The following is a 15,636-nucleotide window of genomic DNA, read 5'->3' as shown; positions in this document are numbered from 1 at the left end:
GTCTGATATGAGAAGCTGATGTAATACCTGGGAAGAGCTGGTAGGTCCTCTCACTGTGAAACGCTGAATGAAGCATGAGTGACGCTAATTAAGAGCCTCGAGGATCTGATTGGATCACAGAGTTTCCACTGAAAGCAAATTAAGCTCTGATCTGTCCCAGAGACACTTGGGAGTTCTCAACTATACATTTCATTTAAGGATCAATTTTTTCTCTAACGTTTCTCCTAAAATGGAAGAAATAAAAACAGACATACATGAGACAATACTATAATAGTGAAAAGCTATGTAATAGCAGATCATCTATGAAAGAATCTGAAGATGCTGGAGTTCATATTGAATCTGACTTTTGAAAAGAGTCTAAAATAGATGTGGAAACAACACAGCCGAAAATGACATGAGGACGAAGCCCAATAGAGTGTATTCCGATGGCAGGTTGTCCTCCCGCTTCACAAACAGGGCCTGTGATTGGCTGAGGCTCTCTGTCTCGGGCCTTGACCGACTGACTGACACACTGTTGGCTCAGTCAACACACACTAGAGAGTAAGTGTGGGTATGTGTACACTTTTCCTGAATGGTGCATAAAACATGAAAGTCTCCTTGTTGTGTTTATTCTTACACGTACAAGAGGTGTGTGTAGGGCCAGTGAATCAACTGCTTTGATTTGTTAAGACCTGTCCAATCGCACAGGCTTTGAGGTTGAATTATTGGCTTGTTGCCTTTTCTGCCACCTATAGTGACTTCTTTGTTTCCTTAAAATATGCTAGTGACCGAATACACTGATTCGAAATACATGTCTTGGGGAACAAGCCTAAAATGCACACTGCACCAGGTGTTAGGTATCAAATCCTTTCTAACAGATGAAAGCGCAACTACAATAAGGACAAATTACTCTCACAACAAATGAATGAAGTTGGCTAGGGAGGCATCTATGGAGGAACCCCATCTCTGTTCAGGGTCAGGATGCTCTCTTTAGCTCCTCATCAGGGCTCTATGACCCCATGCATACACCTCCCTTTCCTTTTTGCCTGTCCCACCGCAATTCTGAACCATTACATCAGACGTTCACAAGGTTTTACTATCACAAACATGTAATGCCCTGCAGTTTGTGCTAATAAACATGCTATATACACCTGAGATGAACATTCAGGTATGTGTTATTATGACAAGGTTTTAGACAAAAATATTAAATAGGCTATATAAAATTGGCTATAATTCTTAAAGGGACAGTTCACCAAAAAAATGAACATTCAGTCAACAAACATCCAGTTCAATCCTATACGATTTACTTTCTTTAATGTCTCAGTGTTTTTTGTCCATTTAATGAAGTCAGTGGGGTTCAACGTTGTTTGCATACGTAATAATACAAGTAATATAAGCAATAATAATGTATTAAATTTAAAAGTATATATATATAAAAAAAAAATATATATATATACACACACACATATATATACATATATACACACACACACACACACACACACACACACACACACACACACACACACACACACACACACACACACACACACACATATATTAATTATTAAATAAATAAATATTCTATACTAAAATAATCTGATTGCTTGATGAATACGTAAGGTTGTCATGTCTGATATTGATTATCAGTTCTTATAAGATTAGAAAAAATAACCTGACACTGTTAAGCATATTTTTTTCAGCCATCCCAAACACAGCATGAGGGTTCAAATTGTTTTAAGACCATTATACCGACGCTGGATGTCTGTCTGCTCAAAGACATCAAGACATCAGGCACTTTGCAATGAATAGTTCAAACTGGCTGGAATATTTGGCACAGTTCATGCTCTGCAGTTCTGCCAGCCCAGAGAGATGTGAATGTTCAGTCCTGTCCACCTGACTAGAGCCGGGCAATTAATCAGACAGCTGGCGCTCAGGTTAATAGCTTGCGCATATTCAAACGGAATGACTCAGAGAAAACAAATGACCCAAAAACACACATGCAGACACACTGAGGCATGAAAGGAAAGAAAAAAAGACGCCAACCAAATCCCATTTCGTCCCCCAGCCTAGAGGTGCACATCAATGATAGTGAAAGGTCACATGAGACAAATGTGTTAGCTTGGCTTTTGTTTGCCATGGCTTGAGTGGCTGGAGGTGGATGACAGTCACTTTCCAGACTGCAACTTTATCGACTTCCAGCTCCACTATAGTATTTGAATGAGGATGGTGGTTTAAATCAGTTGTGTGTGTAATAAATGAAACTCAAACTGAAAGAAAGGAGATTTGTTGAGTCTGCCAACACCCAGCCACTCCTAAACATTCCAGACGTAAGAAGGCCAAAGGCTCCATACCTGTGACAGGCCACTAGACTGTGTGTTAGTTAGCTATTAGGGTTTCTGGTGCGTTGCGTTTGGTGGCGATTTGCATGTTCAGTGGTCATTTTAAAAGTTTAGGTAGTCTGATGGAGTATCAGTGCTTTTTACACACTGGCCTGTTGTGCACGTCAGTCTGTTGAAGTTTCACTCACTAGCGCCACCCAGAGGTCAGAGGGAAAAAATCAATTAACAACAGGTAAGCAAATAATATAAATACAGAAAAAATATATATATTTTGATTATTGTTTATAGTCTATGTTGTTGTACATGTTTAAACCGATTCTTTATATTTATTTGTTTGTTAAATAAAAGAAGAGAACTATATTTTTGAGACAATGACTTTTTAAATCTTATTTATTTTAGTATTATTTATATAGTATTTATTAACATGTTAAATTAGATTTTAAAATTTTTTTTTAACTATCTATATAGCTTTAAAAAAATTTTTTTTTCAGTTTTAGTAATATTACTTAAACGTTAAGGTATCTATTTAGGCTAGCTGCCCAGGTTAACATTTATAAATTTTAATGACGTTTTTCCATCTAATATTTATGCTTCATTTTATTTTAGCTTTATTTCAAATAATAAAATGAAAAAAAAAATAATTACAATACAAGTACAATAATTGCAAATAATCAGCAAGTACAAATGAAATACTTGTAACATATTCCACTAACCATTGTTTTATACAAGTAAACATCACGATAACAAGGCTGAATTTATAGAAAAATCCATTAAAAATGCAATTCATACATGCAACCGCCTCTATGATGAGCTTGTTTTTATTGTGATAGTTTAGGGGTCTAAAGTCACATCTCTCAGGGTATCACAATGAATAGAAATCCCTTATTAAGGGGAATTAATTATATAAGACAAGTTCTCAGATTCAATTTAAACCCTGAATTCAGGCCTAATTCATTCTATGAGTGGATCTCCATATCTTTCCACAGACGTACTGAAATCAAGTGCTTGTGAATTTAACCCTCCTCCTCAAATTCGCTCAATGTCCTCCACCTCCCACCCAACATACACACGCAATTAAACATTCAAAGGCAATTACCTGCATGGTTTCCTCTGCGATTAAGGCTATAGGTTTGGAGCAGCCTCATTAATGCAGCGGCACGCAGGACGGCCATCGGCGGCCATGAGAAGTACAAATGCTCTTATCAAAAACCTGCAGAGCAAACACAGCTTAGTTTTCACAGAAATACAGAAACTTTCAATTAGGCTCATTTGAGGGAAGTTCATTAAAAACTATCTCAGAGTCAGAACTATTTATCTTATTTCTTACGTGTTAGTGTTATTATACAGCCAGGTCCCCCAAAAAATAAAAATAATTATATATATATATATATATATATATATATATATACACGCAGGACCAGATATTAATCAAACCTATATTAATCAATTTGTTTATGCCCATTTATTCAGTTTAAATTCAATTAAATAAAAAAAAACATCTAGTTGTGAGTTGTTTAAAGTCTGAAGTGGGAACTGCACACGTAAATCTAAATCTTTGCGAATAGTTCAGAAAGATGCTTTTACAATCTCCTCTATAAAGGGCACTGAACCTGTTGTACAGTCTTCTGTCGTTTATAGGCAATAATGTCATAGTCTACTTTTACGACAATGTAAAACACAATGATATTTTGCATGCAGCATTCAACTTTTATGTCTTTTCACCTTCAAGATCTGTTCAAGGACACTGAGCCTTTCCACACCACCACTTAGTCCTTCACTAACTGATACACAATCAAATCTGCGAAAACTCGAATACAACTAGATTTATCCAAGAAAGGTCTGTTGTTTGTATTCCTATAACTCTGATATTTGGAATCTAGAGTGCTGACTTTGGTTTGGTTTTTCCAACACTTATTTAATTTCTGTACACATTTCTGTATAGTGTTTCTACATGAGTGTACACGGAGTCCCATGGGGCGCCTGTTAAATGTGCAGGTTAAGCTAAAATGCAACCGGGAACCTAAAGTGTCAAGATTTTTTTCTGTCAGCAAATTGTCATCCTGTTCTGACGGCAGCAGTAGTAGGTTATCTATTTCCTCTTTATTTCATTTTTTTGCCAGCTGTTAATGAATAACAGATGAGGTGAGAATCAGCATGTCCCTTTAGCTCAGACACCAATCAATGTTTCTGCGGTGTGTGTGAGGGAGATCTAAATGGAGGTATTGTTTCACTGTAACTGTCCCTGCCAGTATTCAGGCTCAACTTAAACACAGTATACATATGAGGAAGGTTAAGGTGGTGGTTAACATGAGTCCACTGATAAGTATTAAAGCTAATACTTTAGTTTAGGGTCCAGTTCTCACTGTTAACTATAGTTGCTTATTAGCATGCATATTAGGATATTGGCTGTTTATTAGTACTTATAAAGCACATATTAATGCCTTATTCTGCATGACCATATTTTAAATGTCTTAATCCTACCTAACACCTAAACTTAACAACTACCTCACTAACTATTAATAAGCAGTAATTAGGAAAAACTCGTAGTTAATACTTAGTTAACAGGGAGAATTGGACCCTAATCTTAAGTGTGACCATAATATTTTTTACATATTATTTTATTTTAATTAATATTTTTTAATTTAATATTATTTTATTTAAATGTTTTCAATTTGGTTAATTGTATTTTTTTATTATTTATTCTAAAGGTCGGAATGAATGTATTAAATTGAAAGCCATAGTTATGTTTCTCTTCAGGTTTACAGTGCAATTAATGATGGATAGAAAAAAAGTAAAGTAAATATTTTCCATATATTTCTTTGCACACATTTATAATACTTTTTCATAATATTATTCACAATATAAATGAGTCTTTATACATGAAAATATAACATTGTCCATGACATACAAATATAAAATGCCCATCACAAGCAGATCAGCATTTCTGTGGCATCAAAACATTTGAAAAATCTTAATTAGGCAATGAAGATGAAGAACCTTTCATGGAACCTTTCCATTCTGTAAAAGGTTCTTTATAGTGGAAAAACGATCTTTAGATTATTCAGATGTTCATCATACTAAGAAAATTGTTCTTTTGAGAACTGAGCACTGAGGAAAACCTCAAAAAGGTTCTTCTGGCATCACTGTAAAATCCACACTTTTCAATAAATATTCTAAAATAAGTGTTACTAATCCCACTTTAAGTACCTTTATTTTTAGAAGTACATCAACTCTCAGATGTTTTTTTTGTAAAATCCTCTTCATAATCTCTTAAAACAGAATATGAGACAATTGTTCACATACAGTTAAAGAGCTAACTGAATATGGAAAGCAGTTCAGATATTGTTGAAGAAATTTGGTGAGAAGAAGTACTAATTAGATCTTGTTTGTAGACAGGCTGGCAAATCTGCACAATTTGTGATCTTTTTGGATCTAGAAACACATGATATATTTTTTTTTATTCTCAGGAGAAACACCTGAGAAGCTAGAGTCAGTCCACCAAGGAGATGCCAATCGTGAGTCGTCTGCACTGAAATACTGTAAGGGACTATGAAATCACCTCATTAACTTTTAGTTATCCAGAAATCACATACGATCCCAGACAACACAACCATGCAGGTTGTGTTTACCGGTGTCCCGATGGCTGCGTTCCGAATCTCTGAGTGTATCTGCTTGCCATGTTCTTTCGATGCCCCCCTGAGATCTCAATCTTGTGCAAATACCTGGCAAAATGCCACCTAATGTTAAAACCAAAGTTATCCATTATTTCATGAGTAAAGAGAAAAACTTCACACTCAATCAACCATGGCGTCTGTCCCAATGTCTCGAAACACCTTCGCTCCCAATGCCATCATCACACACAGGTTAATTTAACTCTTTGCGCTTAATGTGCTGTCACGTAAGACCAAAAAATGTGCTTAGAAAAGATTCTTGTTTGCACGAAAGCCCCTAAAGTGAGAAAGAATCGATTGGATCTTATCAAAGTGAGAATATTTGGACAGTCTTGTTTTGTTTGATGTTGTCACTATGGTGCTGGTAGGCCGATGGTCACCAAACCGGCCCCCCTCCTTCAGAGTGGACTCTGCCTTTTGTCCCTTTGCTCTCCGTCTCCACGGTCCTCTGCTCCTCCGCTAATGAATTCATCTGCACATCTCCTTTCCTCAACCAGTACATTAACCCTGACCACTAGAGCCATCCTCATGGAAAAACGGTCCCTCTCCAAGCATGGAGAGCCGCATCGGATTGACCTTTCCACCTCGGCCCCCCTCGCGACCCCTTGCTCTGAGTCTCGGCCCATCTGCATTTCAACACAGTGCCAGCGCATACTCAACCTCCTGCCCCTCACGCCATGACACATTGTCAACAGCTCATGGGGGTCTAAAAAACAGCCCTCCAGGGTGCCCAGACTGCATGTTACCGTATCGTTCACTACATTCAGGAATGAAGCTGTGGAAATGCATGGACGATTTCTATGTTGAGGAAAGAGGGAATGAAATTGAGTCATTGACTTGTCCACCCCCCAGATTGATCAGACATTACTACTCTACCTCTTCACAACCCCCCTGCTGAGACGAGTTCAGCAATGAAATGCACTGTAAAATATGTTTGTGTAACACATTATTTCAAGGTGACGTAGTTACTACATGTACTTGCCATAGTAATAACAGTAAATTATGCATAATTACCAGTTACATAACAACCCTAAACCAAACCCTAACCGTAATTCTATAGTAAGTAGCCTACATGTAGTTAATTAATATTACTCAGTACTTAGTTAGTACAATGTAAAATGCATCACCTTAAAATAAAGTGTTACCAATGTTTGTACTTTTAACTGTAAAAGACTGCAAAAATGCCAGAGTAAAAAAAAGTTAATAGTAAAATACTGTTAAATGTAACATTAAATACAAAACGTACTGTTAAATGTACAAATAATCTTACATCAATTTACAGTAAAATGCCATAAAACTGATTTTGCCAGAACTCCCTGTGAGAGTTCACATGTGATTGTTTTTCATTTTAATAATTGTTTCTTCTTAGTTTTTTGTTATGTGCATTAGGGATTTATGTTACATCTTATATTGTTAAATTCATATTTATTTCATTATTTTATGTCATGTGTGTTACCATAATGGTGTTTTGTATTTTTGTGTTTGACACTGTGCACCTTCGATATATTTGTGTATTTTTTCCTCAGTTTGTGGACAATCTACTTGAACTTGAAGATGAGCTTCGATTCATCATGTGGATTTCTCTTTACCCTCTGTGTATTATTAAGTTGCTTGTCCAAAACTGATTTTAGTAGCACTGCAAAATAAATGATATAAGCAGTAAGCCATGGCAACTTATGTGTTTACATGACTTTAACTCATCAAAATAAGTTAAGCAATTTCAACTTATACAAGTTATACGAGATTAAACTGATTTGTAAGTCAGTTTACTATAATTTAAGTTGAAATGACTAGTACACTCAAGTTCATTGTACTTAAAAATTGAGGCAGCAACTGAACTAAAGTTGAAATAGGTGGAATTGTTTTATAGTGTGGCCTTGATGATTAAGCAGAAAAGAGCTGTTGAATTTAGCAGTTACATTTTGTGTGTGTAAATTACAGATTTAAAATGCAACATTTGCAGGTTGTTCTGTAAATATGTTTAAATTTTTACTTTATTTTTACAAAATTATTCCACTAAATTATTCCACTAAACAACCACAGCTGTCCATTTGTTTTTCTAAAAAAAACAACAACAAAAAACAGGATTTTTAAAATTATTTTTGCCCACGTTTAAAGCCAAGGTAGAGCATAACCGGCCCATCACATCCTGCAACTTGTTGAGCAGAAGGCGATCTATAAATGAAAAAAAAAATTGTCATAGATCCATCTCATCCCTCCTTCGGAAGAGACGTTAAACCGAGGTCCTAACTCTCTGTGGTCATTAAAAAAATCCCAGGATGTCCTTCGGAAAAAGAGTAGGGGTGTAACCCTGGCATCCTGGCCAAAATTAGCCCCTTGGCCTCTGTCCATCATCGTGGCCTTCTAATCATCCACATATACTGATTGGCTTCATCACTGTCTCCTCTCCACCAGGAAGCTGTGTGTGGTGGGCGTTCTGGTGCAATATGGCTGCCGTCGCATCATCCAGGTGCAGCACATTGGTGGTGGTTGAGGAGATTCCCCCTTCCATTCTAAAGCGATTTGAGTACCCAGAAAAGTGCTATATAAATTAGGGCTGTCAAAATAACGCGTTAATTTCGATTAATTAATCTGAGAAGAAATAACGCGTTAAAAAAAATAACGCAGATTAATCCATTCCGTTTTGACCTTTGCGGAGCCGTTCTAGCATTCATGTAAAAAGGAGGGAGACAAGAACGCGCTGCTTGGATCATTGTTTGGAACATTTACTTTTAACAAACGGCGTTCGTCAAACTCTAAAGTACCACATCAATGCATCCAGGAGTGTGTGCGTGAGTCGGCGAGTGTGTCTGAGAGAAAGCGCGCTTGTGTGTGTGTGTGTGTGCTGTAACTTTTCACGCGCTCTCACGTCACACAACCATTTTCTCACGCACAGAAAAATCGCGCACCAAAGAGAGGACACGGAAACAGACAAGACAGAGCACGTTACTTATGATATTAAAAAAATCTCAGCTCTCAGATTCTGTTAATTTTTTTTACGAAAATCAAGCAATACCGTTTTGGTTCTTGTAAATGTGTCATGACAGATCCCTATAGCGGCACGTGAACCGATCATCTCTAGCTAATAGTAAATAAACTCGAATGACCAATGTTGAAAGATACAGTAGGGCAGCCTAAAACTTACCGAAATGTATATTCCTCGATCAATCCGTGTTTTTCAACCGCGAAAAGAGGTCAATAAAACAGCTGGAGAACAATGTCACATAACATTTAGCCCTAAGTTACCCCAGGAAAGCCATTTCATGACCATATAGCATGTTATAGTTGGCTATAAAAAAAAGAGCTATAGAGAGTATTTTTCAAAATTTATGTAGTCTAGGGCCTACTAGTATATTACGTATGGATTATATTTTTACTTATATCAAAGTTGTTATTTGTAATAAACACGCATTATATTTAATTTGAGCTATTTTTAACCTTAAATACTACCAGCTGATATGGTTCTCTGTATTTTTACAGCATTGGGTGAGATTTTTTTTCTTGAGAAAAATGAATGCCTATCTTGTGTACCTAATATTTATCCAAATGAGTCAATATTGCATCACATCACAATAATTAAATTAAATTGAAATTGTGAAATTTGTGTCAAGCAATAATAATAAAAACGTAGCTTACCAGAAATTGTACCATGTAAACATTGTAAAATTTTGTATGCGATTAATTTAGATTAATTAATTACAGAGTATGTAATTAATTAGATTAAAAATTTTAATCGATTGACAGCCCTAATATAAATGTAACAAATTATTATTTATTATTATAAACCTACACATATTCAGAATTTTTAATACTATAGCCTACTTCACGTTTTTGGAACCAGCATACCTCGAGTAAGCACACCGGAACAAATGACTCTTATGAGCTAGACCTTTTTAACGAATTACAAACAAAGCACAACAAATGCAGTTCAATTAGCAAAGGAATGACTCTTGAGCCCGATTTTTCAATGAATCATAAACATAAATCACAAGTGTGCAGTCAAAATCCCTGACCGCCGTACATTTTAGTAAATCATTAACATAAAGCGCGACAAGTGCAGATTGATTTCAAAACAAAATAACTCTTATGAGCACATCTTTCAGTCAATCATAAACAAAGCACAAAAAGGGCAGGTTGATTCCCAAATGAATGACTCTTATGAGCCCAAATTTTCAGAGAATCAATAACATGAATCACAATAACAGAATTTAGATTTCTGAACAAATCTCTTATGAGTCTGTTCATTTTAGTGAATCAAAAACATACAGTGCAGACAGTGAGGGAGGGTAAAAAAAAACTAAAAAAAACCCTAATGACTCTAATAATACATAAAGCTGTGAGACTTAATGGTTGCAGATTGGTTGTTCATGTGAAAATGTGCAGTTAAACATATGAGTAGCAAAATTGTCTATAAATAAATAGGCCTAAATGAAATGTTACCACATTTTTCGGTCAATATGTTATTTGCTGTATACTTAAAGCCTATTACAGGATCACATTTATGTATATATTATATTATATATTTTTCCAAAAATATCTTATCAAAAATATTAAAAGAATCGTTAACTGAACTATTAAGGAACTTTGATAATTAAGTGAAACTGAATTAATACATGGGGTGGTGATGGTGCAGTGGATAAGACACATGCCTTTGGTGTGAGAGACCCGGGTTCGAATCCACTGTGAGACACCAATGTGTCCCTGAGCAAGACACTTAACCCCTAGTTGCTCCAGAGGCGTGCGACCTATGAAATATAGCAATTGTAAGTCGCTTTGGATAAAAGTGTCAGATAAATGTAAATGTAGATGATTAGACACTTTACAAGACAAAACCACAGGTGATTTTTTTATATCTCATTCCTCAGATTTACCACAGCAATGATCTTTGGGATTAAACCTTAACCAATCCATCCGTCTCCACATCGGTGCAGTGCAAACATGAGCGAATGACAGAGAGAGAAGAAGGTCCTGCGGCGATTGAGCGTGGAGCGAAGCCTAAGGTTTCTCAGGAACACTCATAAAGCGTTGCGCCGCTTTACAACCCCATTGCTCAACATCACATGCCTTGAGAGATGGGATATTACCTGAGATAAGGCAAGAGGGATCAAGCTTGGCACCAATCTGACCTCTCCCTCCAACCCTTCACACACACAACATTTTCATAAGGGGGGTTCCAGACCTCCTAGGGCTTCCTGAATGACATTAAAAGTCAGGCACTGATGCACAGTAGCTATGTGATGTATTTGCTAAAACTCTCTCCCTGAACCACTGATCCAGGACTTTAATACGTCTTGCTGGAAAGCAGTGGAGAGTGAGATGTTTTGCCGAAATCAAAGAGGATCAGTGCGGTCCCGCATGGACTGTGTCACTTGTAGATTGTATAAATCATGTCTTGGTGATAAGCTAATTGCCTTATCCTTGACAGCAGCTCACTGAGAAAGCAATAAAGGGGCAGGATTACAAGATGTAGAGCCATAAAGAGCCGGCCGAGCAGGCAAGAGGGAATGATGCAAGAGAAAAGCACAATTAGAAAGTGGGACTAAACTAATGGTAAGAGCAAGACAGCAGGATGTTTCTCTTTGCCTTCAGTTCTGTCTGAAGGATCTTAAAGCTTGATGAAAATGACTGAAAAGGCACCAAGCAATGCTATCAGGATAATGTAGCAAATCCAGGAAGTAACTATTCCTTCCTTGTCTGTTATATGTGGAATCAAGGTCAAGAGGAGAACACCTTTCAAGACTGTTGCGGCCTCATAAAAGACCTTTACCCTGTTTCCTGTAGTATCACTGACACTGTTGGCCAACAAGATCTCAAACAATGTTACAAAGAGTCTCTTTCTATACTTGCACCGTTCAAATGTTTTGAAAGAAGTCTCTAATGCTCACTAAGACTGCATTTGTGTGATAAATAATGCAGTAAAATCAACAGTAAAAGTGTGAAATACTATTGCAACTGTTTTCTATTTGAATAGAAAATGTCATTTATTTCTGTGACGCAAAGCTGGATTTTCAGCATCATAACTCCAGTCTTCAGTGTCACCTGATCTTTCAGAAAATCATTCTAATATGCTGATTTGTGCTCAAGAAACATTTATTTTTATTATTATCAATGTTGAAAACTGTTCTTTTTGGGAGAAAAAGAAAACAATTGTTTTTCAAGATTCTTTGATGAATGGAAAGTTCAAAAGAACAGCATTTTTGGGACATTATAAACATCTTTACTGTCACTTTTGATCAATTTAATGCATTCTTAATGGAAAAAAAGTGTTATTTTTAAAAAAAAATCTTTATGACCTCAAACTTTTGAACGGTAGTGTACTTATTATTCTCATAAGAGTCTCATTTATCATAAGAGTTTCGTATTACTGAAAATGACAGGCTTTTCAATGAAATGAAATTTAGTGGAGTCAAAAGTAAGATATACTTTAGAATGTGGTATAAAAATTATATATATAAATAAAGAAAACTTGAAAGTATACTTGAAATAAATTTCTTCCCAAGTAAAATCACATGAAGATCAAAAAAGGGATGAAATAACTATTTGTAAAGTGTAATATGTTGCATTATGGGTGTGAGGATCTGTGCTTTGTTTAGTGAATCAGGTGGATGGCAGTTCCAGGCCTGAAGTGTAAGTGTTCAGCGTGACTGCCTCAGACATTTCCTGCTTGGCTTTGTTCGGCCCTATGGCTGCCTCTCAATTTAGAGCAAAGCTATTAGAACAAACTGCTCTTGGGGGCACAAAGGTAGATTGGGCATGAAGCTAATCGCCCAAATGTCCCCTGCGCAAGGACAAACTTTGAGGACTGAGGACAATTGATCCAAAATGGAAAAGATGATCTTAAGGAGTTTGAGCATATATCATTTGATCGGAAGAATGTAGATTTGAAATAAATACTGTTCTTTTGAATACTATAAATCAAAAAGTCACTGTTTCCACAAAATATATTAAGCAGCACAATGTTTTCAACAGCGATGATAAGAAATGTGTCTTGTTCAGCAAATCAGCATATCAGAATGATTTCTGAAGGATCATGTGACACTGAAGACTGGAGTAATGATGCTGAAAATTCAGCTTTGTATCACAGAAATAAATTTCATTTTAAAACATATTAAAATAGGAAGCAGTTAATTTAAACTGTAATATTATTTCATAAAATTACAGTTTTTACTGGATTTTTTTATCAAATAAATGCAGGCTTGTAAGGCAGAAGAGGCTTTAAAAAACTCTTACCAACCCCAAACCTTCTAACAGCAATGTACATTTAAATAAATAAACAAATAAATAAAGTCAATAAGATGTCATCCAATTTTAAAAATGAAAAAAACTGATGTGATATATTTTTCTAGCTCTAAAAATTCTGACCATATGGTCATATTTTTTACTTTCTCTTCTGTCTCAGTATAATTAGCCTCTTTTAATAAAACAAGTGAGGAAATCATTAACTCTCCAGGGGAAATCCTGTCGGTCTTATCCTTTCCAGCCCACAAATATCCCAGTTCCTTCTTGACATCACCATGAAAACTATGTGATCTTGATAAGGACCATGGGGAGTTTCATTAAAAGAGACATCTTCATTTCTTTTGTGGTGTGCATTTACTTGATATCAGAAGATGGGACTTTTCCAACAATCACATTCACACCTTTAATGGAAATCATGGATAAAGACAGATTCATCATCATATCACAATGTGACTATTCCATTTGATAATTATGTGGCAAAAATAAATAAATAAAACACTAATCTGGCTCTAACAAATACGTCAATCATGGATTAAAGACCTGCCCTTCTGAAAACACTTAAACTTACAAAACTGCCACAGCCATAAAATCAGAATGAGGAGAAAAACAAAGAGCCATGGTCCAGCACATCTTATCACAAATAATGGGCTGTAAAAGAAACCGAAAGACTCTTGAGCTCCTCAGGCGTGATTGGTATCTGAATTCACATGATTAGATTCAGCAGGTTAATGGTGTCACTGACGCAAAATCTATCTATAAATATATATCTGTCTGTCTGTATCTATCTATTGTTCTGTCCATCTCTCTATCTATCTATCTATCTTCTATTTAATCTTGACAAAAATTTGTCAAGACACGAAGACAGTATTTAAAGTTTGTCCTGACAAACTGTCCTTTTCAAGTTTAACATAGTCCTCTTAAAAACGTGTTTGGAGCTGTATTATAAAAAAAACGTGAAATCGCCAAAGCCAATACGGGTTTTACAGTTTTTCTAAATCGCTTTGGCTCAATGAGCCAAATGAGTTCTCAAACTAGACTTTTCTTTTCTCAAAACAATAAGTTCAGATCTCTGAACAATTAGTTTCTTCTTCACAGCAGATTTGAATTTCTTATTGATTTAAGCAAATGGCATGTGAATTGGCACATGTGTGCAAAAGAGTAGGTACACGTGTCCACAATTTGCACAATGGCTAAATGCACATGGCGGAGTTGATTCTCAGTGAAGTTGTCGATCTCTTCACAACTTCTAAACATTCTTTCGTAGTGTGAGCCATCACATGCAAAATGATCCATTCAGTGATCAAAATCAGTCAGGCATGTTATATTCCATAAATATTTATGACATGGAATGTTTGTAATGTTTGCTAAATTGACAAATGGTTTTAATGAAATAGGAATCACAATCTTATTAACCATCCAATCAAGTTTGGAAACTATATATGGAGTTTGCTGACAGCACAACCACCACCATTTTTGAACATGGAGAAACATCACATCTCTGAACACTGAACAGCAGCAGCTACATCAGTACTGTATGAATACATTTGTATCTTTACAGTACTTTTTTCTAGAAATGTGTTACATGTAAACAAAAAACTCTTGCCATGGAAAAGCAATAGGAAGATACATAATTAAGAAGATATACTGTATAGTGTTAGAGAAAGACATAATAGCATGTAAAAATGAACAAACATCTGAGAATATTCAGTTTACATGTAACACATTGCTGCAAAAATAAATGGACTGTATAAATGCAAATGCAATTTTCTTTTTGTGTACTACATTGTTGACTTTTGCCCGTCAATTTTTACCTACTCTCTGAATCTGTATTTACAGACAACTTACATTCTTGTAGACTACAGGAAAGAAAGCTTAGAGTCAACAAAAAAGTAGGGGGGGAAAAACATGAAACTTGCATATAACAAATATTTCCATGGTGAAAAAGCATCGAAGCATTTTGAGCAGTGTGGCTCACACGAAGACAAAAAAAAACGTTTTATTTTGGTGGCATTGGCCAATTAACTGACACAATAACTTTGAAGCATGGATTAAATTTTTGGGGTGATTTACTACGTTTTTCAGATCTGCCATAGAGTTCTGATGTTCCAGCAAATAGTTGTGACACTTGTACTTACAGTTTAGAGAATCAATGTTAAGACTGTTTCGAAAAATGTACCAAGGCGATTGAGAAAAACTTTAAGACTTGATTATCGCCAGTATGACATCACGAACACTAAGCCTCTAAGACATTAAATTCCCTCATATATCTTTTATACAATAGCGGGTGTGTTCACGTTTTGACGATTCGTCTCACCATTTTAAGCGAATGTTTTCCATGTCATCATCATTCAGGCTGTAGGCCTCACAGAGATGTTGTTTGATCTGCGATGAGAGGGAGCCCTCTA

At 35.9% G+C, this 15,636-nt stretch overlaps 1 long non-coding RNA gene across 1 annotated transcript in view; it reads right to left on the bottom strand.

Moving 5' to 3' along the window:
- The window catches only part of LOC143715663 (uncharacterized), a 15,672-nt gene extending 93 nt beyond the window's left edge, over window positions 1-15,579 (bottom strand). The window contains exons 1-3 of the long non-coding RNA XR_013195851.1: window positions 15,546-15,579; window positions 3,418-3,531; window positions 1-224 (exon numbers count right to left, since the gene is read on the bottom strand). The exon at window positions 1-224 is cut by the window's left edge and continues 93 nt beyond it. This is a non-coding gene — a long non-coding RNA (uncharacterized LOC143715663). The remainder of the gene's footprint in view (window positions 225-3,417; window positions 3,532-15,545) is intronic.
- Between the last annotated feature and the right edge of the window lie 57 nt (window positions 15,580-15,636).

This window comes from Siphateles boraxobius, unplaced genomic scaffold (assembly GCF_051911475.1).
Source record: "Siphateles boraxobius isolate OS27281-9 unplaced genomic scaffold, OSU_SipBor_1 6, whole genome shotgun sequence".
In the NCBI taxonomy this organism is placed as follows: Eukaryota; Metazoa; Chordata; class Actinopteri; order Cypriniformes; family Leuciscidae; genus Siphateles; species Siphateles boraxobius.
This window is presented reverse-complemented; position numbering and strand designations above follow the sequence as displayed.